At 47.0% G+C, this 24556-nt stretch overlaps 1 protein-coding gene across 1 annotated transcript in view; it reads left to right on the forward strand.

Moving 5' to 3' along the window:
* Nucleotides 1-24556, forward strand: part of LOC122530381 (oocyte zinc finger protein XlCOF6-like) — a 56519-nt gene that overhangs the window by 668 nt on the left and 31295 nt on the right. The window lies entirely within an intron of this gene.

Below are 24556 nucleotides of genomic sequence, written 5' to 3' on the forward strand. Positions count from 1 at the left end.
AACGACGTGACTACCGCTCGACTCGACTCGACTTGACTCGCGAAACCCTTTCGCTCCCTTCGCCTTTGGTTTCGTTCCTCCTTTCTCTCTCCTTCTCTCTTTCTCTCTCTCTCTCTCTCTCTCGGTTCTACGAAGAAGGAAGAAAAAGAAATTAATGGACGCATTCGAATGAATTTTATTAATTGAATCGCGCGCAGGGCGCCGCTCGCGTTTCGACGCGACTCGTACACCCCTTTGTAAACGCGGGGGTGACTTGTTGCAATCGCCTTTTTAAATCATCCCTCTGCCCGCTGGAAAAAAAGAGACAAGCCTGCTGCCGATTGCCTTTTGCCCGTTATCACCCTTGCTTCTGAACGGTTATTGCCGCAGACGGACACGGGGGAAAAGTAATTGCTGTCAATATGGAGATTCTATTGGCGCATACTGTGTTTCTTCGTGCATGAAGACACGTTATTGAAGTCAGCTACATATAACGGGTGATTCAACAGCTTTCGATAGCCTGGAAACGTGTGTGTGTGTATGTGTCTTCCTCCCTCGCTCGAATCATTCTTCTTTTTCTTCATCTTTTCTCGCGTCGTCAGGAATGTTGGATAATTTTTATCAATCGAGTAATCAAGTAACCGATTTTGTTAGACCAGATGGTCTAAAATTTTCCACTGACACGTAAAAGCGAGCGAGTCCAAATTGGCGGAAAGTTGGTTTCTCCGAAGGAACGGGCAAAGGAAACGAGCGGTTTTAGAAGCGGGGACGCGAGAACGAAAGGCAGCCCCTCGGCGGCTGCGGGGCGAAACCGCCGTTGGAGCTTTTGTATTATCGAGTGCGCGAATTCGTTATTACCGTGGAACGATGCCGTGAAAACGGACCATCGAATGAGAAGCCGGGGGGCGAACGTCTGCAAAACCCGCGGTAGCTCGCCAGCGTCCAAAGAGACAACGATACGCGGCGTCGAGCACCAGCAAAAGAGAAGGGAAGACACACGCTCTCTGTGAAAGAGATACACAGACAGAGAGAGAGAGAGAAAGAGAGAGAGAGAGAGAGAGAGAGAGAGAGAGAGTACGTATCTACGTGCGAGGGATGTGGCTATGGCGGGTGCTCGGTGGAAAAGAGCGATAGGGGTTGGGAGTGGGGTAGACAGAGCATAAAAGGAACACTAGTAGGTATTAATATTTAGCATCTCTGAAGCCACCCGCATTCAAGCAACTCTGCTGGATTCCCATCTAACTCCTCCCAGTATCCACCGGCGCGGCCACCACCGCTATCGCCGCCACCGCCACCCACACCCACACTTCTCCACGCGTCTTCCGCCAAACACCGATCCTCCTTTACTTCGCCCCGGGTACTTCCCTTTACGGTAAAATATGTAAATCTAACCAATATTTCTAAAGATACACCGATGCGCAGAGACGGCGGGGGCTCTTTTATGACGGGGCAGAGCGCGAAACCCGCGGATACCCGCGTTAACGTGACTCCCACCTACTCTTCCACCTTCCGCTCCTTCTGCACACTTCCCCCCCCCCCCTTTTTGCTCTTACCCTTACCCCTTCCCTACCGGTTCCGGTCTTTCTCTCCCTCTTTTTCTGTCTATCTGAACGTACGCCAACCTAAATACACCCTCGCCTCGGTCGAGTCTCGTGGGCGTAGGGGTGGTTACGCGCGAACCGTACGTTTATATATATATATATTATATATATATACATATATATATATATATATATATACTATATGCTATATACGCGAGTGTCTACGTGTCTGTAAGTATGGTCGAACGTGCGTACATGGCAGACACGGGCCTGGTGTGCGGGACGAGTATTTGAATGGGGCTTGAATATCGTCCATGAATATTTCGCAAGTTCCTATTTAAAAGAACGCGAGGCACGCGCGGTAAGATACGACACCGGACTGGCTCGAACGGTTTCACCGGGGAGGATAAGGGTGCGTCACCGTGTACGCGTAGCCACTCCGCTGGTGTACATCGGAGATCGATAGTTAAAATGCCCGTGTGCGACGTCCGGCGAAAATTGCGGCGAAGGGCTTCTGCCCAACCTTCCCCCCCCCCCCCCCGCCCTTTCTGCTAGAAAGAGAGTCGCCGAAATTTATTTTTAATTACGGCAATTTAGAGGCGGATGACGCTTTTATCACGTCAAACGGCGCGGGCTCGATGCGAGTGCTCATTCACGAATTGAAACTTTTTTAATCTGTCCCGGGTGAAGCAGGATCTCCATGGAGATGCGGCATCGTCGTCGCGCGTCGCGCGTCGTGCGTTCGTACACATTTTTCTTGCGCGCAGCCGACCGCCAAACGAAATCACCGACGGTAATTATCTGATACTTTACCCTCTGCGCCGTCGAATCGTATCGGTTCGACGAGTGGGATTCGGGCATAGGGCGCTGAGGGGGCGAGCGCACCGGAGTCAACGTGAAAAATATATATATTTTTTTTCTTTTTTTTTTCCCCCGGTTACGTTTCGCGGCATGGCACGGCGCACTTGAATTAAGCACACGCGATATCCGTACGCACGCGATGTGTAATCGAAAGAACCGGAGTATCTTTTACCATTTTTCTACCCTCGACTTGCAGCCGAGGCCCGATGCTGCGTTTCGCTCGCTGTTCTTTCCCCCTTTTTCACGCAAGGGTAGCCGGATCCGAGTGTTCGGGGCTCAAGTGGCCTCCAGACCCACGTCTGATTATGTTTATTCGTGCACGTCAACTAAGTATATTCTCAGTTCTTCTGATGTCTTGCGAATGATCCCAAATTGCTGGATAATGGCAGCCACCCCCCCACCCCTCCCTTTCCCCGACGTTTGGCGAGGTGGTTGCCGGCCGCCTCCGCGCGCAGCTTATCCACCAGTTCGAGGGTTTATAATTTGTGCTCAGTGACGCGGCCCAGCCCGTAATACCTTTGATATCTACCGGATAATAATCTCGTATTAATTCCACCTTCGTTCTCGTTCAGCTTTTCGTTCGTACGATCCGCCTGGTTGCGAGATCAACGTCTGAATTAAAGTCTCACGGCGGGATATTTATTCACATATTTACCAGCTGTTTGGTTGTCTATAAAATTTCATTGCAAATTTTCTTTCACTCACCGATTGGTTCGACCAGTACCGTGCTAAGCTGAGATTCGAGATTGTTTTACAAGCGTGTGTCGTTTTACGCGCGTATCGCGAAACAAAACCGGGTAGCGATATATATCTAGTTTTGTTGGTTCATTGAAGGATATCTCGCCCGGTGAGAATCGGAAGTGGCAAAAGAGAAAAAAAAAAAAGAAAAGAAAAGAAACGAAACGGAACGCAGAGGGACGCGAGCGAGTAGGACGGAAGGATTGTGTATATACGCGGAAATTGAATATAAACGCGGCGTAATTCGAATGCCTGCTGCAGCGGCACCGACACAATAATGATGACGGCTGTGTAGAAACCGGGCGGCCCCGTGGCTGAAGGGAGCGGAGCCAGCACCAAGACGACGGGAGACGTAGCCATGCGCGAAACAGCAATCTTTCGAGGCAATCTCTTTAATAAATGAAGCATACGTTCCCGCTTTTGAATTACGTCTACGTAATAGCCTCCCCCGCTCTTTCTCCTACCTACCTCCCCTCCCCTCCACCCGTCTCGTCCTCGCTCGTGAACCCCCTCCCCCCCCCTCGCCCCCTTCGTTTCTCCTTTTCTTGCCCGTCGTGCCAGTTCCGAAACGAGACAAAGGCCAGCCTCGAGTGTGCCGCCGCGCCGCAACCCGCGGAACCTGATTTCCGCGGGTCTGAAAGCTAGATCATTTCCCGAAAAGTAAAAGGGGGAAACGTTATCGATTCTTTTGTGGTACGCGCGCCGCTGCCACCGCACGTCCGTTTCGTCGTCGTACGCCTGCCTGCCGCTCGTTGATAATCGTCGCGTTACGATGCAATATATGCATCATAAATTTCAAAGAGTCTTTCTTTCTCACGATGCCGAACAATTCGGTTTCTCAGGGAATGAAAAGACGAGAAAAGAAAAGAAAAACAAACAAAAAAAAAAAAAAAATAGAAGAAGAAGAAAAGTGAATTTTTTCCGGGAAACCGTCGCGGCCACGCCAAGGTCGAACGAAACGCATCGACGGTGAAACCGCAGCAACTTCCCCCGCCGTCGGCGGTAATCTGCGAAGATTATAGGCGGCAGGGTTGCCGAAATAACTGCGCAAGTAAGTAGCGTCTGCCTCCCATTGTTTCCCTTCAAATCAAAAGCAGCGAAATTCTCCATTGTGATCGCGCCACGTGCTGTGCTTACGCGTGGTGCGGCGGTGGAGAAGTTGGAGACGCACGATATAACGTTACCAATGTGTGCACGCGTCCTCGAGAGTTAGCCGTGTACGTACGTGCGAGATTTGGGGTTCGCGGGCGCGCGCAACCGCGCCTCCGCGTGTATACTAACACCGGGGACCGGGGAATTGGTATTCCGTCGACTGACAGAGCTAGGCAAACAATGGACGTTTGATTGTTCAAGATTTAGTACTGGTTTACTACTGTCGAATCCGAATTCCTAGTATCCGCGATACCTCCTGCCTGTGTTCAGTTTCTGTTATCCTGGCTGCAGCTGCTCTTCTCGATCTTCTCGGTCTGATATACGACGATATATCGTCTGCCAGCAACGTGAATCATCTCGAACGATTTTATCGACTTTCGCCGCTGCTACGTCGTTTTCTCTCTCTCTCTCTTTTTTTCATTTTTATCAACAGAGAGCTTCCATTCGACTCAGCGTGTCTGATTTTCGAAGTGGATAGTCTAGCACGGCAGATTTCTCCGTAAGACGATCGATCGTTTCGATAGCGTTATGCTAGATCACAGATTACAATGTTCGTTTCATCTCATTGTTAGTCGAGTCAATATCTAATCTGTACGGGTCAGCAAAGCCTTGCGTCCATTTGAGAGTTTCTCGCGAGAGTAGTCTCAAGCGTTGTGTCCATTTGAGAGCAGCTTCGAGAATTTTCACTGTCCGAGAGAGACCGAAATACTCTCCGAGAGCTTGCCATCCGATAAAACTCTCAAAACCGTGTTCATTTGAGAGTTCATTGCCTCTGGTCCTACTCACTGTGGTGTTCCGTTCGAAACACGACTGTGAACAGTGACCTCGCCATCATGGAGGTGGAAAAAATGTGTGCCCTCATAGTTGCCCATAATATTTTAAAAAAACAGAAAATAATAAAGAAGATATAAAAAGAATAGTTCAATAATTTAAATTATTATATAATATTTTATGATATTTATATTTATATTTACATATAACATTTAACTTATTATATAATAATAATCATATTATATTTTATTTATATTTATATATAATATTTAAATTGAAAGAAATTAGTTCAATAATTTCACTTTTCGACCACAACTGTTTTTTATCATTCGTTATTCTGCTCGCGCGAGAGTACTCTCGGAATTTCGAAACCGTTTCGAATTCTGAGAGCAACTCGCCGAGAGCAGTATGATATCGTGTCCATTTGCGAGCAGGTCGCGACACATTGACTCTCGGACAGTAACGCTCGGAACAGTATCCTTTTGCGAGAAATACTCTCGAGAGCAACTCGCGACAGTTTTACTCTCCAGTGGGCACCCAGCTTAATTTCCGAGCGAGAATCGAAACTAGGTACTAGGTGTCCGGACATTCGTGCTATTCGCTTGAAATGCCGGAGAAAGAAGCGCCCCGGTGGTCGGCCCGCCGATATTGTGCTCGAATGTCCAGCCGCGTGTCAAAGTGGTATTTTCAATAGACCGTGGAATTTGTATGGCGCCCGGGAGAGGGCAGGGAATTAGAATTTCTCTCGCCGGGAATTGCCCGAGAGGTGGTCAGCTCGATTTAAATAAACATCCAAACGCGTTACGTTGTTAAGATTTGCGTTGAATCTCGGAGAGTTTCGCGAGAGATTCTTGCTCGTCGAGGACGACGATCGGTGGCAGTTTCGCCGGGAATTTCAGAGAAGAAAGGTCGGAAGAATTCGCAGTTCTTCGATAGACGAGGGGTTTGCGACTGGCAAATATCGGGGGCGTGCGCTCCGCGTCTTTGGAATTCGACTGGTTCCGCAGCGGAGAAAACGGAAGCTCGATTGGAAACGACAGGAAGAGCGCGATCGGTCCCGACGGTAATCGAGGAATGCGGAGCATCCGTGGTTTTCTAAATATTAAGGCGAGTGTCACCCCCTTCGTGAATTGATGACGATTTTCAGGAGGGATTCGCTTGAAATATTCGAACGTTTCCGTGCTTTCGAGAAATCTGAACCACGCTGCGAATATATTCGTCATTCGTGGATACAAAGAGAATATAGCGGATTCTTGGAGATGTTACGATCGAACAAATGGTCTTGCCATTTGTAAAACTTTTATAAAACTTGGCACGTTGATTGCTGCGATGGTTACTGGTGACCGTCGTTTCTATTTCTATATAAATGTTTTAGAATGATTGGAGTGATATGGGGTGAATATCATTAACGAAAGATTTGAAACAACATAAACGACTGGATGATATTGTGGAAATGAAAAGCACGCTTTTTTGTAGAAATTAAGTATTTTGTCTCGTGGACAGAACGTGTAAGTTTCGCGTGTCGCCGGTCAAAAGTGTCTTTTAATGGTACATTGAAAAAATATTTGTGTATTTCATCTTCAAATTCTTGCTGATAAATATCGAGTTAAAAACGTGAACTAAATCCTTCTGAATAAGTTCAGAACGAGATAATAAATTGTTCTTTGCATATCTATAGTACAACTAACTTTAAACTAACGTTATTTTTATAACAATTCAGCCCAGGAAGCGTCACGTGACTGAAATCCAAAAAGTGTATGAAGTTTGAAAATTCATTCCATTATTTTATTGTATCAGGATTTTAACGCATTTTTATTTTCGAACACTTTCGTCGTTTTGTATAAGACTGTAGGAAAGGATGACTTGATACAGTGATTCATTCTGCATTTTTATAAAAAGTAAAAAAAGGCCAATTTGAACATTTTTCTTCACCTGTGAAATTATGTATTTTTGATCAGTATACAGCGTGGTCCATTTAAGTGTGGTCACCTAAATATCTTTTCGATCTGTGACGATGCAGAAAATATCTTTCGCTTAACACCAATGGCCATTAAAAGACCAATAATTGGTAAGAATATATTTTTTAATGTTCATTTTTTTCAAAGTCTTTTTTTTCGCATATAATATGATATATAATATATATTTTTTATTGTAGCTGATAAAAAAACGAAATATTAAAAAATTCAGACGTGTACAGAACATAACTTTGAAATGACACTGACGCCCGAAAATTTATTTCTGCCAAAGCGAGTGTTACGGTCGCTTTAGGACGAAAGATTTCCACGGAAAAGGTCAGACCGAACCGCGTCGCATCGCGTCATCGCTTCGTGTCCAGGGAATCCGGCGTCTGCAAAGAGAAGCGGTCCCACGAATGATCGCGAACGTTCACCACCGCGCGATAAGTCGTAAATCCACGGCGGAGGAGGTCGTAAAAGCGGAACGGAAGTGCGTCCTTATCCCGTACCTTCGCGTAATCACGAACCCTTTACCACGAGCCAGCCATCGATCCGCTTCGTAATTTCACCAGTGAGTATCCCCGTTATCTATCGTAAAGGTAAGCCTCGAAATCGCCTTTCGAGACGGCGAACCGTTGGTGAGGAGGGTAAGGGGGTTGTTTTAAGAGGTTCTAAATGTATTCGGATTAGAGAATTTAAGGGTGGATTAGCACGGACCTGCGGGTATTCTTCACGCAAACGATCCTGGCCTAGGTCAGAACCTGTAGGCAGAACGTGTAGTCTCGTCGTCGTGGTTTCTTAATAATTTTCAAAGTTGTTTCAAACTTGTTCAAAATCTTTCAATGTTTGTCCTGCGTCCCGGTGAATCTGTCAAACGCAGCGCTAGGTGGCGGGGAGAGAGGATCTCGTGAAATCTATAATCGACCCGGCATAGAGTGGCACGGAGTCACTTGTCAGCCGTTCAGGCAGAGCCAGAGGCACGAAGAGATGTACGTCGGTGTATGTTCCCCCCGCCCGCCCCCCCCCTCCGACCATCGTCGGTGGCGTTGAAGAGGGCGGTAAGACACTCTCTTCGGGCGCGACGGAACGGTAGGAGGATATCTCATTCAATACGGGTGTATTGTTCAGGTCTTATCGTAATATCTCATAATTAATATCTCCGCATTGTGGTATGGATGGATAGGCTTCGCTGCCAGAGCCAACTGATAGCGAAAGCGTTTGTGCCAAGCAGCGCTCTCCCATTCTCGTTCCCCGTTTCGTCCCCCTTCTCCCCGCGCGCCTGGCCCAACTGCCATCGTCTTTCCACTTCGAACCGGGGAATCGCGCGCGTCTCAAGAAACTGCTTCGTTTTCCGAAACTGCGAAGTTTAGCTCTGGCTCCGGAGTATAAGGTCTACGTTGGTCGTCGAACGTGCGTAAACACGTACGTACGTATATTTGTACGTTGTTCCGCGTATTTCCCGCGAAGCACACGGATTTCCATCGACTCGAAGACGCGTTATGTATATCGCTGGATTCGGTCGATGTCAGCTTATCGACTCGCGTGACGAGAACGAAGGGTTTCTGACGGACCTCGTCAGTTTCCAACTGTCGCTGTCAAACGCAGATCCTTCCCTCCCTGGGATGTTTGCACGCTCCTCCTCGCAGTATCGGAGAGCGGGACGACGGAGAGGATCTTTGCGCGGTGACAATGCGCAGCGAGGTGTTCCATTCCATTCGATATAATTTTATCTGTCACCGGGAATACCCCCGGTCTGTCCATTGAGCGTAATTACATTTCTAGGCAAGATTGAGATCCGGCTGGATCCAACCGGCAAAACGCGTTTATACGGACGAGTACCGGATCGTCTCGTGTACGTGCATGCGCGTGTATACGTGTCTGTGTGTGTGTCTGTGTGTGTGTGTGTGTGTGTGTGTGGGGCGTCAGTGTGCGGACAAGCGAGCGGTGTGTATGCATTCAATTACACAGTGAGTATACACGAATATATCTGCTGAAGGCCAGAAGGACTCTCGGCGTCTTAGAAACCCTATTGAGCTTACGGCTAGATACGAGAAGCTTCCCTCTGATGTTCTCCTATTCCGAGGCTGTTTATCGTTTATTCCCGACATTTGGACAACCGTCTTGGGTTCGCGGGATACAGAGCTGCGAGTCCTCCGCTCTGATCCTCAAAGCCACCGTGTTAACGCCGCCGTGTTTCGCCCTATGGACACACCGGTGTCCGTCGTGGATGGCCAGTTGAATCGTCCTTTTCGGGTGGAGGAGGGGATCGGTGAAAGATCAACGTCTCAATAGACCGGATAAATCGCGCGAAACGTCCGTTCAACGTTCACCAGCTACAACCACGCTCTGATTAACTCTACGGACGTTGCCGCTTTGATGTATTATCCAGATCTACTTACTACGACTAGACCTGTGTCGGCCCTCTGTTTCCACTGTTGTGTAAACTATTGGTTGGAACGTGTGCTGCTTCGAATGTCAACTTGCCGCCGAGAATCATACAGAAAGGCAATATTTTATACATGAAATACAATTTTATCGTTCTTTAGGGCTCGAGATATGGATGCTTTGTGACGTTGGTCTAAGGGGTTGATGGGATCTCTCTGTCGAAGTGTCACATTCACAAACCAATCGAAATTTACCGTTCGAAAACGAAAAATGGCAAGACTCGGAAAGTCTCGGGCAACGTTTCGGCGATCTTCCTTCCTTCGAGTATTTCGAGGCGTACGAAAGTCGTGGAGTGGAGCGAGAGGGGGTGGAGAGGGTGGAGGCGGACGGAGGGGTGGGAGTTGGTACAGGAGATAAGGCGAATCAAACCGTAAATAACTGTGAAATGGAACGGCGAAAAGGAAAGGGGTGAACGGCGCGATGGGAGGAGAGGTGGGCGCGTAGAGGGCGGTGGGTACGACGCCTCGCCAGCTGCAAAACTCGCCGAGTTTTATAGTTGAATCGCATGACTCCAAATCTCCATACATTCCCCTGGTGTGTTCCCGCTCCCCTCCTCGCCTCACCTCACCTCACCTCGCCACACCGTTCCACTCCTGTTACTCGTGTCTTTTTGCACGAACCTTCGTCTCACTTCTTTCCACCAGCCATTCCACCACCATCGGCTCATATCTATTTTTATATCGCCATTTCTTCCTATGAGCTCGGCCGCGGCTTTCACTCCGCGTAACGCCCTAAGCCTCTTTGCGCGTTACGTCCAAACACGCGAGAGAAAGAGAGAAAGAGTGGATTGGAGGAGAAAGAGGTGATTAATTCCGTATTCCTAGATACTTTCTAACGTTCGCACGCCAGCCTCGTACTTCACGGTTCCGCCGAGGCTCGGCTGTTTACGAGCCACGGTCCTCCGAGAACGAAGAATTGGACGTACGTTCAATATATCTGGCCGAAACCTGGAATTACGAGGCGAGCCGACCTCTCCGCGGATATATCTACGGTTGGCGATCGAGCCGCCAGGCCATTTTTACTTTTGAAATACTCCCGCCGCGATCGGTTCGGTTAACACTCACTCGTGAGTCAGGTTCAGAGGTTGTTCTAGCCAATTTTTCGTATTTTTCGCAGTGACTTGATGCGTATTCGTATTTTTCAAGACTCCGTTTCAGTCCATCCATTGACTGAAGTTAATCACGATCTGTGGAAATCGTGCAAAAAGGGGAGATGGTGGTAATCGAGATGGAAGATGGAGATCGTTGAAACAAAATAGCGGAAGCTCGTCGACCACGCGGTTTCAGGGGGAGAGGTAGCCAGTTTCTATTTGCGAAATCGCGAGTCTTGCGAGGAAGCAAGTTTCCATTCGTTGGCTGATCAGGTGTGTGTATGTGGGGCGTGCGTGGCCGATAGAGCCGAGTCGGTAGCCGAGGGTGGCGGCGCGGCGAAGCGAGCTGAAAGTGCACGAAAAGGAGGGTGGAATGCAGGCTGAAGTCGGTACTAATGCCGAAAGTTTTAACGAGTTTGAGTGATCGTGGTCGATGTAACCGCAACAATAATAGCAATAGTAATAATCATGCCACTCCTCCGGGGCGGTACGAACTTATCGCGTTGTTTGAAACGGCGTGGCCTCTCTCGTGTTTCCTTCTCTCTCTCTCTCTCCACTTTTCTCGCTGTTTTATAAACGGCCTAAGACGTGTTCGCGCGTTCCTGAAACTGCAACATTGATAATAACTTACTATCTGCGATGAGCCGACTGCCTGCGAATCAACGCGTACGAATGCCAACTTTGTCCGAAATTAGGTATTACGATACGTAGCATATTCGGCGAGAGAAAAGAATTTATTGATTCGCTCTTAGAGGGGGTGATTTTGGTCGAGAAGAAAAATTTACTCATTCGCTCTTAAGGGGGTGGTTTCGGAAGATTTTTCGAAAACGAGAAATGAATCGTTTGAGCGTCTTCTAATTAAATATTACTATATATACAGTACGTTAGACGAGAAGAAAAATTTATCGATTCGCTCCTAAAGGGGGTGGTTTTGGACGATTCTTCGAAAACGAGAAATGAATCGTTTGAGCGTCTTCTAATTAAATAATACTATATATACAGTACGTTAGACGAGAAGAAAAATTTACTTATTCGCTCTTAAGGGGGTGGTTTCGGACGATTCTTTGAAAACGAGAAACGAATCGTTTGAGCGTCTTCTAAATAGTACTATCGTATAATAGAACGTCACTAAATAGTACTATATATGCAGTACGTTCTACGAGGAGAAAAATTTATTGATTTTCGCTCTTATTGTTAGGGGGTAGTTTTGGACGAGGAATAAATCGTTTAGGCGTCTACTTGCCACTCCGAAACAGCTCGGGAGACCGTGCGAAGCTAGCAAAGTCCAAAACCAGATCTTAGAACGGACACGGTCGAGGAGCTTGGTGATTTATCAACTCTGAGGATCTTTCGAAGGACGAGGACGATATCGTCGTCTTTCGTGCTCGTTCGCGAAACTGATCGATCCGCCGTTTCGCCACCCTCGCCGGTGCAATGATCCTACTCTATTTAATACGTTGTTGGGCAAATGGACGGTCGCGAGAGAGAGACAGAGAAAGCGACGAGGAGAAATAGAAAGTCGGAGAAAGGAAGTGTGGAGGGTGCAAGTGCGCGGGGGGGGGAGGGGGAGGAGGAGGGGAAGGAGGAGGAGGAAGGAACGAGCGCCGAGCCAATACATCACTCGGCGTTGGCTGTTCGGCGCGGCAGACCCGCCAAAATAGCAATTACCTCCACGGAATCAAATGAAATAAAATTGCATTATCTGGCATGCCACGCCGCGATCAATCATACACCCTTTAGTCGATTCGCGTACACTCGACTACGTTCTTTCTGGATACCTGTACCCTATACTCGACTGTGTATGTGTACGCGTGTGCCTGTGTGTTCCCGGGATATGGATTCCAATATCCCGGAGGAAGATTGAACGGATTTCGTTTCGCGTACGAAAGCTTTTGGCTGGTTTGATCCGAAAAAGGGAACACTTGCCGCTTGGTGTGATGCACTCGCGGCCGGCAAGATGATTCTCGCGCGTTTAATTGAATTGAAAATTTTTTCGTTTTCTTCATCCTTCGCGGTTGAAGGAGCGAGGTAGGTAGTCCCCGTTTGACAGACACGCGTTCGCAGGAGAGACGCTCGAGCACGCGACGACACTCGCGGAGTGGATTTCTCGCGTTCCTAGTTTCCAAGGCACTCGTTGTCCGAACGTTCTCTCGTACTCTCGCAATTGATTTAGCGGCGTAATTCGTAATTTCGCGTAACGACGAATCCATTTGAACATCCTGATCCTCGGCCGTGCTGCGAGACGACGACGACGGCGACGAGGAGAGAGAGAAAGAGAGAGAGAGAGAGGGGGGGGGGGGAGAAAAGCTTGGTCTCCGTTGACGTTAACCCCGCGGCACATTTCCATTTGACGTCGCGGTGCCGCCGCGGGTAAACGGCGTCGCCGCGGAGTTGGTTAGCGTTAATTGTAATGCTTTTTGGCCCATACGCGATTACACGATGAAATAATCCCTCATTTATGAGTTAAGTGGTCTGTGGAACTACACGGCGCTTCTGATGAAATGCTTGTGGCAAGTACGCCGCCGGTCCTGAGGAGGGTCGTTGACGGCGCAGGAGAAAGAGGGACGGCGAAAAGAGAGAACGTTTGAGTGCAAGCTAGAGAGCACGGAGCAAGGGGGCTAGGAACACGGAGGGGGGATGGGTGGGAGGCTGGGGGTTGGCTGGCGAACGGGTTAGGGGAAAGGGGACAGCAAATGAGTCAGGGTCGGGATGGGGGCGGAGGAGGAGGAAGAGGTGGCAGGTAACTACGGTGCAAATCCTGCGACCCTTAGGCGACACGAGCCTTTGCTCGTATTATAATTATATTCTCCGTCCGTAAAATTGCAAATAATTAAGATTCGGTCAATGAGAGCGAGAACCGAGCGCTTTTCAACCTCTGTGTACCCGTTTGTTGCGACAAACAGCCGCCGCGTTCTCTCCCTGCTGCCGCTGCGCGAACCACAGTCTAATTTACCCGTTTGGCGCCGCGAGATTCGCGATCGACTGCGCTCTGGATTGCCGTTACGCACCTGTTTCGATTCCTCCCTCGTATCCAAACGACAGAAATCCGGTTTCGAGTTTGTTTGTTCGAGTTTGGAGAAAGAGAGATGTTACTTGTTTGTTCGATTCCATAGTTCGACTCTCGATCGATTTTAATATATATATATATATACAATAATTTATTAACTCGTTAAACATTCCCTTCGTTAATTAATCGGTCAGTATTCTGAGAACAGTTTCTTGTTTTCTTTGTTCTTGTCGATCGTCACAGATCTCGAACGAACTAAAATCGTTTTCTCGCACCGGGGTGAGCAGAGACGAAGAAACGTCTCGGGACGTTTAACGACGCACGGAAGAAAGTCACCGACGTTTCTCCCCCGGTGAAATGCATCCCGAGTTCTTTCCTCGCGGAGACACTTTCTCCCCGCAATAATACGAGGTATCATCCACTTATATCCTCGACTAAGTCTGACACACTCCGCAGGAAGGTGGCGCAGAGTGTGTGGTTCGAGGACACGTCGAAGAAGCCTTGAATGATATATGGAGACAATATGGTTCCATATTTCTATCGCTGTCGCAGCGGGATTAAGCTTATACTTTTCCACGGCCGAATATCTTCGGCTATTGTCACGTACCTCGTGCTTGCACCCCACGAGGAATAGAACGCTCCCCTGATGCTCTGTCTCTGTCTGCCAAGACTCTCCCTTCGATGCTCTTCTTTCTCCATGCGCCACAGTCGGATGAGTAATACGGCTAAATGATAGATAATCACGTACCGCGTTATTCCGATTATTTCCGCATGCGCCACCGTCTGAAGATTTCGAATTACTGATTTTCTCCTGAACAAACGTTTATTGCATATATAAGCGAGGTATCTCTGTGTGCAACAAACAAATTGTTGCTGCACGCGCAGAATGACGCGGATTTTTCGTTTCTAAATTTTTTTTCTCACCGTTGGGGAGATTAACAGTTAGGGGATTAACAATTTCTTTTTTTTTTTTTTTCAATAACACGAGGATTTTGAAGCGGTATTTTGTAATATATCAGGCCAATTGCCTTTCTGCTCGCGCACACTTTGATTTCTTTCACGGGATTGGGACACCAGCCTCACAATACGGTCACGAATACAAAGAAATGTTCATGCAACAAAGACTTATAGCATTATCCTTCTGTCTGCTCTGATCTCTTCGAGGCAGCTGATAGAAAGAAGAGACGAGAGAAAGAGAATCCCTTTGTATCTCGTGCGTGCACCTACCCTTGTTTATTATTCCTCTCTCTCTCTCTCTCTCGCTCTCTCCCTCTCATCTTTTGATTCATACTCCCAGTCTTTCCGCGTCTCTTGCCAACCTATCAGCTCGCCGACGACCATTAGTAGCTGCGTGAAAGCTATTGGAAGCCAGTCTATCTTCCAAGTGGACAACGATTTCGAAGGTGTTGCGTTCCAGCTTTTCCCATTTTCCAAACGCAAATGAATATCTTACAAATTTTTGAGAAACTTCATTTCACTTCACCCCCGTTTTATTTAATTATTTTTATTTTTCTTGTATATTTCTGAAGTTCGTTCGTCGAAGTCAAAAAGTAAACTAATCTCTACTCTTTTTGTTTTTATTGGTTATTCGATGATTACTGTCAGTTTCGTGCGAGCAGAAGCTCGTCGTGCCGCGCGAGTAGTCGAACAACCCCTGTTCTCGCAGCGTCAGTTGCCTCAAACGTCAGTTGCCATTGATACGTGCAACGCGCGACGTGATTGTACCAATCATGCGATATTATAATCAATAACGCTCGTTACTGAAGCTTAACTATGCACGACCGTTGCTAATACAGGCGATGCATCGCGGCGCCATTAAGGGTGGCAGCAGCTCTCATTTCGCCCTTGATAAATCTGACGCCCGAATTCAGCAGTTGTCTGTCTCGACGCTCGTCGAGGCCTTCGTCAATTTCTCAGCTGAGATTTTTCGAATAGAAATCACACCGATGGGATTTACGTGGATCGCCGTAGGAGTGACCGACCAGACACCGGATGTACGGATGCAACGCGAATGAGGACCTCTGCGCGAAAGCAAGTAAATAGAAACAGGCAGTGCCAGTCAGTGCACGGAGCAACGCGGTTTCGAACGCTCGCGCTATCTTTCCGCGTTTCTGCGAAAATTTCGAAATGTCGTGCGACGTTGTTAGCTCCTTCTGCCAATGTGGATAACACACCGGTGGTTAAAGAGACCCACTTTTTTTCTTTCACGGCGTAATTTGTCAAGGACGCGACTTGTAATTTCCCGAGGGGAGAAATCCGAACGTCAGCTTCGGATAGTGATTTTTACTTCTACTCTAGTTGCAAAGTCCGTTGAAGCTCGAATGTTTCGCGACGATTCGTTCGAAATTTTCCAGCAGACAGCGTGGTAAAAGATGAGCAAAAACAAAGAAAGAAGAAAAAGAACGATTGTCCCATTTTGGCTCGTATGCGTTTCGTAAACGAGAGGGAAACGGGAGAACTCGGCTGAGCGCACTCGACAATGCGAGCAATCAGCATCGGTAATGGTTCAATCTTACACTCTGTCGTTTTCGATTGATTCCATGGAAGGACAACCGAGGCCGTAGATTGGCCGTGTTTTCGTGAAACGATCCTTGAGAATAAAATCACGGGTGACTCGATAGAAATTACCCGGGGACACTTGTCCCAACGGGGACGCTGGGTATCAGAGGTGTGGGAGGGTAGTCCGTGAAGCGTCGTCATTAACTGCCAATCACTGCCATTCACCGGCCGAGAGAAGACGAAGACCGGGAAAGCAGGGCGGAAAAAAAAAAAAGGAAGAAAGAAAGAAAAGGAGGGAAAAAAAGGAGAAAGAAAGAAAGAAAGGCACCGCTTGATGCTGAAGGGAGATTCTAATTATTTATTTACGAAATGCAAAGAGCACCGCGTCGCTTCGTCGATTTTCCTCCTCCGCTTCGCCATTACTGTATCTCTGGCGGAGTTCTCGAAGATTCTCTGCGGCAGAATGTTTCGAGATAAATGATTAACGATTATTTACGTACTTCGTTGTTACTTCTACTTAATTGAAAATTATGTTTGAACTTGGATATTACTCTACAAGTTAGTTAGATCTCACTCTTGTCATTTCTGCAATTGAAAGTTAGATTTGGATCCACGTGTACATATGTTTAACGAGAGAAAATCGATCTAGAGATTAATTCTAGATTCTTATCCAATGGACTAGCTACACTTAATTGTCGTTTCCACAATTGAAAATTAAACTTGAGTCTACGTGTATCGAAGAATTTAGCGAACGAGATCCCAGAAATCGACCTGAATCCCTTAGTCCAATGGACTAATTACACTTTATTGTCATTTCTACAATTAAAAATTAGGTCTGGATCCACGTGTGCGCACATTAAAGGGCTTGACGAACGAAAATTTTACAAGTTCGACCTGGATATTACTCCTTATGCAGTGGATGGATAATTATTTGCAAAGGGTGTGATTACGGCGACCGATCGATCTGACGTTCAATGTGACCGCGAGTAAGAAGAAAATTCCGGGGGAAAAGGACGGTGGCGCGGATCCCGGAACAACGATTTCCTCGGAGCGTCGAGGGGAAGTCGCAAGCTTTCAACCGCGGAATTATCAATTCCGGTTCCTCGGAGGATTTAAGGTAGTTTCTCGTTCTGTCGTCGGTGACGCGGAGATTGAGGCAGGTTACCGGTTGCAGAGGATTGTAGACATTCGTACTTCGTCCTCGTAGCGGTCCTCGACCACTCGGGGAATAAAGTACAACAATACGAATCGTGGATTGTGTTCGGAGGCCGTCGGGGGCCGTCGACGACAGTGGCAGCCTATTTACTCGGATAACGATGCTCTGGTTGACGTCGAATCGGTCCTCTCTCTCTCTCCGTCGAACCATCTGTTCTCTCTCTCTCTCTCTCTCTCTCTCTCTCTCGCTCACTGTTTTTCCACTTTGTCTTTATCTATGCTATCATCTCCCCTTTCCTTCCCGTCTCCCGGCAGAGCCAGAGTTTCGCTCCTTCTCGCTCGTTCCCGGCGTTCCTCCACTTTTCCTCCTTGTCGCCGGCATTAGCCTCGCCCCCATTGTTCCACCATAAAAATGTCAGTCCGCGAATCTATAGTTCGGCGCGACAAAGAACACAATGAAAGATGTATGGAAATAGCCAGATAGGCAGCTAACAGCCTCCCGGCGACGGTGTACCGGCCGCGCCGCCAGGCTCAACCACTCGAATGCACTTGTCGTGCACATTTAAACGACGGTAATGAACCATTGTTGAAAATTATCAGTCCTGCCTTCAGCCTGCTTGCTAATTATCAACCGAGGACCGGAGCTTCGACGCCACACGCAACGCCAACCTCCCAACACGTCGCCGTCTCCTCTCTCTCTCTCTCTCTCTCTCTCTCTCTCTCTCTTTCCGTGTTCCAAGGTTTTTCTCCTTGCTACTGTTCTCTTTATAGATCTTCCGATTACGAGGATCCATCGTCTCTCTAAAATTCTCACCAATCGTTTGTAAACGTGTGAAAACTCCCTTCCGGAAGCTCTGAAAATTTTCGACGAGCGTGCGCCGCAAATCGATCGAGCTCGATCGAAGTCGTCGATTGTTCTCTTTGCACATCTTTCGATGCAAGGATCCATCGTTTCTCCGAAATTTTCACGAATCATCACATAGAAACGCGTGAAAATATCCCACTTTCTTTGAAAACTTGTCACTCGACAAGCGTGTTCCTTGCAAATCTGATTGCTAAGGGATCGATCGAGCGAGTTTCTCGTAAAGTTTCCGTCCGATTGTTCGCGGCTTTTTTCTTATCCGACGGCTGCGAGAGAAAACCGGTTGCACGGCCGTTGCGGGCGTTGCCGCTGGAGAAACTTTGATTCCACTTTAATTTAACTTCATCGAGAGTTGGTCAATAGCAATATCTTTAATTGCTCGTCGGCAAATCTTACCGGTCGGTAATGGCACCCTTTATTGAAATTCGCGCGAGACTTTCTTACTTGAACACTTCACCGCCCACCACACCTCCCTTCCAACCTCTTCCTTCCTTTACGTGCAGGTCCGATATTTTAATCATGCCATTTCCGCCCCCTGTAGGCACTGTTATATTATTTCTCAACTTCTTCCTCTCCTGGCTGCTCTTTTTCTCGCTCCCGATTTATCTGGAAATATCTCAACATTGACACAGAGACGATATTATCAAGCTTAAGTGTCTTATTTCCCACCGAGACATCCAGTTTTTGGATGATTCTCGTTCTTCAGAGTCTCGAATTAATATTCTGGCGGAATAAATTAAGAAAAGAAGATGAAGAAAAGCCAAACGTAATATTAAAAAAAACAGAACGAGTTTTCGAAAAATTTTACTCTTGTAATTTCTCTTTTTCAAACAAGCTGGTAGCTTGTCGAGAAGCTTCGCCAAAAGAAGAATACATTGAAAAAAATCGCGCATCGATCGTGCAAAGGAACTACCCTCATCGCGCGACGGATTAAAACGGTGGGTACGCGAGTGGATATCTCCTTGAATCGCTGAATCCTTCCACGAGAGAGAGAAAGGAGGAAGGCCCCCCGTCAGAGACTGAGGATGTCTAATATCGTTAAACGGTTCTTCTTTAGGATTTCTCGTTTCAGCGCGATCTCATCGAACTGAAACGAGTCGTTGGTTCTTATGCAAACGATTTAATCGACCGATCGTCACTCGTGGACGTGAGATCGGTCGATCCGCACTCTTCTCACTCTCTCTCTCTCTCTCTCTCTCTCTTTTTCTCTGGGAAGCTATCCTCGCGCGAGAGGCGAACAAAGAGAGCGAAAGAGCAGCGAGAGAGCGTGCGAGTAAGAGAGAAGAAAAAAGAGAGAAAGAGAGAGAGAGAGAGAAGCGAGCTTTCCGCCGAATTCTCCAACGGTCTTATCTTAATTATTCCGAAAAGTTAATTAGTTTTTTCCTGCCGCTCCGCGGAAAACCCTTTGAACGTTTTCGCGTCTGACGTGGACCTCGCGTTCAAGGAGAATCTCGGAATGAGAATAACCGTCCAATCGCGGTGGTGGCTGGGCGGTGCACCGGCCGAGTAATTCGCTAGGCGTACTCTTTTGTGCCTTTAATTATTCTCCCCGGTCAAAAGGTGGAAAAAAACCTGCTCACACATGTTCCGTGCTGCGCTATCGCTGCGAGTCATACGTACCTACGTATGTATGTACGTGCGCGGGGAATGGTTGGGGAAGAGAGGGGGTGGGGGAGGGGGAGGGGGAGGGGAGGCGAATGTTAAAATTTCCTCGTATCGTTCCTCCTAGATAGTATCCAACGGAGCTCGTTATTCGTTTTAATACCGCGCGTCAGACGAAACAGATCCGCGGAAACAAAGGCGGCCGTGCGGATATCGCGCATGTTCATAATTAGACCTCCTCGATCGATGACGGAGCTCGAAATTTCGTTCGAAAGGGCTCGCGAACGTTTTCATTCGCCACGCCACGGGTGAATGAGAAGGAAACGATCGGAGCCGATCTCGTGCCGATCAAATCGAATTGTTGCGCAAACGACAGTAGAATTGGTCTCCTTCTCTTTCTGCAGAGGGAAATTTTCCTTTCTCTTTTTATTGAATTATTCGTTCGAAGAGTAGTCGTTGCAACTACTTTATTTATAATTAAATGTTTAGAGAGTCCACCTTCTCGGGTTAGTTCACGACAGGTTTTACGACTACAATAAATGGTACAATCCTACGTCCTTCAAAATTTCTATGGTTTTTTCCCCGAAATTTTCCTTCTGCAACATTTTGAGTGAGCATTGGACACGTTCATTTTTTACAATTCTTTTCTAAATATCATCTAATTCCTTTACAATTGTCATCGTTCGAAGAATAATCGTTGCAACCATGAAGAAGACTGGATACTTTCGTTAAATTCTTTTCGCACAATTTCTCTCCAAATGTTGATTATTATCAGTCAAAGATTGTTGCGATTTGTCTCGGCCCAAGTCCCCGATTTCGTTCAACGTCGATCGAATTTATTTACAACGCACGTCGAAACAATCTCTCTCGCATCTGTGCAACGTCTTTCAGTATGCGAGCGTACGATTGTCCGTAGGGAGTAAACAGGTGTCGGTGGAACGGCTGTACACGTGGTTTACACGAGCGTCACCCCTTGTTGGCGAAGGTGTAACATCGGAGGGTAGACGCGAGAACTGAAGAGAGAAATTCGCAGCACCGAGAACACACCAGCAAACGTGTAACATCGCGCGTTCCTTCCTCCGTCTTCTTCATTCATTTTCTGAAAAATCTTGTTTGAAATCACGCTTCATTGCACAGTAAAGATCCTACGTTCGCGCGATTAATGGACTAATGGAAATCGTTTGAGAGAAAAGAAGAAGAAGAAGAAGAAAAAAGAAAAGAAAGAAACACACACGGTTACGAGTCGCTGCGAGGAACGATTTTGGGAAAAACAGCGTATGCCCCCCGGGGATCGAATCTGCTTTATACACGAATGCTTGATAACAGAGTACCTGTTGGATGGCGTTAAGGTTGAACTGACAAACTGCAAACGATCCCGCAGCATCCGCGCGAGCACGCATTACCTTGGTGCGGCGATGCCTTTTTTTGCACCGGTACGCGACAAAGGGTGTTTTTAGAATATTGATATCGAAGCCGTTGAGCTTTCCTGAGGGGTGGAGAGGAGCGGTGGGGGGAGGGGAGGAACGAAGGAGCGGGGCAGGGATGGAAACTTTGAACGCACGTACGTGAGACGACGCAAGCTTTCGTTTTCATTTCTTTTTTATCTTTTATTCGCGATGGACCAACCCCTTTCTCCATTCCATTTGCATTCGTGCACGCTGGCTCTTTTTTTCCTTTTTTCTTCTCTTCTTCGTTTTTTTTTCCTTTCTTTTTTTTTTTTTTCTTCTTGGGACGACGCGTTTCCAAAGGTTCGACACGTTGGTTCGTGTGATCTGACAATCTCTGCTCGCTTTCATGCAGCCTCTACCTTTATATTTTTTTTCCTCTCCCCTACCCCCTTTTCTTTCTCCTCCTTTTTGTTTTTTAATCAACTGAAAGGCGCTCAAAGTATCAGCCGTGTCTCTCCCCGTTCCCCGCCGCCGCCGCCGCCACCGGGAAAGTAGGTCCCGTCGAAATTACCGACAATAATAGGCGCGTCGGTGTAATTGGAATTTCACCATTTGGAGAAACGAACGTAACGAGTGTATAAATTTCGAGAGACCTCAGTGTTTGACGATACTTCATGTATCTCGATTTTCTGTCGATTTATTTCTTTTCTTGAGAAGATCGTGTCTCTTAAATCCTCTCTCGGATTCCTTGGAATTGGCGTACGAGTCACGAAGCGCGATCAAAGATATTGTATTTGTGAAAGCGAACATTCAGGCGAACGTTTCAAATTACCCCTCGGAGCGCGACTGTGATGCACCACGTTGTTCGATACATCGACAATGCCCATTTACGAAATTGCGAAACCGCCGCCGAATCCGAGGGTCCTTCGACGGAGGGGTTCGTCTCCCGGCGCTAACATCTTTTACTGTCAGGCCGCACGTTCGATGTTTCCGCAGTTTACATTCCTCTTCGACAAAGGCGCGCCTGCTGTCGCGATACTCTCGATGAGAAGACACGGGAAAAATCCAGCGGGTAAGATGGAAATGATGGAACGAGGAGGGCACGAGAAGGGAGAAACGGGGTGCCATAATGGTCGACGTGGCGACGGCTGACTAACATCCGCGATACAAAAGAAAAATTCCCCCCCCCCCCCCTCCTCCACTCGGGCGTATATCGAATATTTTCCGACAAGGTTTTCGCATAAGAAAAAAATGAGGGATATCGGAAGATTATTTCAGAGAGCCAGAACGATCGATCAACCCTTTCTTTCAGTGAAGGGGAGAGAGGAAGCGATAAAATTTCCTTCTCGATTCTTTCGATCGAACGAAGGTGATGAAATGTAAAAATAGTTTCGTACAAATTATGTACGCAATATTTCCAATGATTCTCAACGAAAAGAGGTAGTGAACGATCCAAAGATATTTTTAGAAGAGAAATGTCACTTGGATTAACGATGGAAAAGAGAATCAATTTTTGTGTACGATGCTGAAACTGGAAAAAGAAATTCATATGTTAATTCTCCCCAAATTTATGTACATTTCAACGAAGACAGCTCTTTACCATAAAACAAAAAATATCGCAGAATTTTGTGAATTCGAGTCGATATAATTTCCTTGGAAGGGAAAAATATTTCTTTTCTCCCTGTTACGAAGACTTTGTACTAAATATTACAAAAAGTATCAGAAAACATTTTTTTAAATAACTCGAAGAAGAAAGTCCAAGAAGATGGCAGTCGAAAGATGAAGAAAATGATGTTACTTATCAATTATTGTGGGAAATAATCACCGTGACAAGTGGACGAAACAACGAATGATCGAAATTCGTTCGAGAGGGTCGAAATCGAATGCCGGTCGCGAGTTGGAGGTGGAGATGGCGTACGGGAGCGAGGAATGAAAGGCAATGACAAATTCACGTCGTGCAGATAATTGGAATAAATAAAGGAATAATAGAGGAAGGTTAAGAAAGGGAAAAAGCGAGCGGAACAGGCGGCGTGGAGGAGCTGGAAGGACGGACGGCTATAACCCCTTGACATCGGTAATTAAATGAAAACAAAAAGGAAGTAATCGTACGGTCTCGAGGGGGCGAGTCAAGACGAAGAAGAAAGGAGGGAATCTGATAGGGAAGCAAGACAATGCCCTCTTGCTCGTGCAAGAATGAAATGTCACCCGCCGGACACGGACCAGCGATTCGTTTGAATCGTTCTTCTTCCGGCCCATCTTTATATTCCCGAAGCCCTTTCCACTTCTGCCCACGTCCGACCAATCTTCTACGCTTCGGCGGGAAACGTCACGGATCGATCTTACTTCCTTCTCTCGATCCGTCTCTTTTAGCACTGTCTTCGATATTTTTACTAATTTGTTTGAAAAATACAAGTGTCTTATAACCTTTGTATCTAAGAAGTGTATCGAATGTGTAGAAAGAGTTGACCGATTCATTTTCACTTTTGAAACTGAATGCGACGAGATACGAAAACTCGAACTATTTCATTCCCACTTGTCTTCTTTTTCGTGTATATATTATGTATGTTGTTCAAGTAAGTGTTTTTTTTTTTCTCTCTTTTGTACACAAAGGCAAATTTTTCACGAGAAACAAAAACTTTATTAGGCTATATACGTATTATCCGCCATGTTTCGAACAACTTTCATGCATCAGCAATCTTTTTCGACAAAAGATATCCTCGTCAACAGTGAAATTTAGCAAACCAATTCTCACACTATCGTAAACATCAGACAATATTCTACCATATTAGCTACATTGATTTATATAATTTTTTTGATTTTCCATTTTGAAGTCGACAATTACCGAAACGAACAATTACCAACAAGATCGTGCATTTTTTTTTCTGAAACGAGCGTGTCTTTTTCTAAAACAGTCAGAATGAATCTGCTGTTCAAGGCATGCATATGTAAGAAAAAAGAAATTTGAAACACTCGTTGCAGGATTCTTGCCCCAAAGCCACCGATACAATCACGACAGTCGAGTTTCATTGCGATCGAGTGAAATCCAAAGATATTTCGTGCAACGCGCGGGGGATATATCGCTGACAGATTGTTCGTGACTGTGGTGAGCCGCGGGTACACGGTCGGTGTCGATATCACGTTCCCAGCGAACAGCATTCGATACACGGCGATTCAATTGTCCGCCGTTGGGAAACGGGGATTCGCAGGGACGAGGGCGCAAATCGACGCGGCTCTCGCTGTTTCTGACAGTGACGCATTACTTTGAAATCGTCTTGGCCGCCCCTCTCCGCCTCTTGATACGCGGGGCAGACAGAGAGAGAGAGAGAGAGAGAGAGAGGGCCCCGCGTCGCCGACATCGGAAAGCGTTACCAAAGACATCACAGAGCGATCCGGAGCCGAGCAATATGCCATCAAATCCCCGTAACCATCAATATCTTCTCGGTTCCCTTCTCGTGGCCGTGGAAATCGCCCGCGAGAGGATCTCTCCTCTCCTCGCACCCTTCCCGCCGCG

Source organism: Frieseomelitta varia, unplaced genomic scaffold, assembly GCF_011392965.1.
Source record: "Frieseomelitta varia isolate USP_RPSP 00005682 unplaced genomic scaffold, Fvar_1.2 scaffold_340, whole genome shotgun sequence".
NCBI classification, from domain to species: Eukaryota; Metazoa; Arthropoda; class Insecta; order Hymenoptera; family Apidae; genus Frieseomelitta; species Frieseomelitta varia.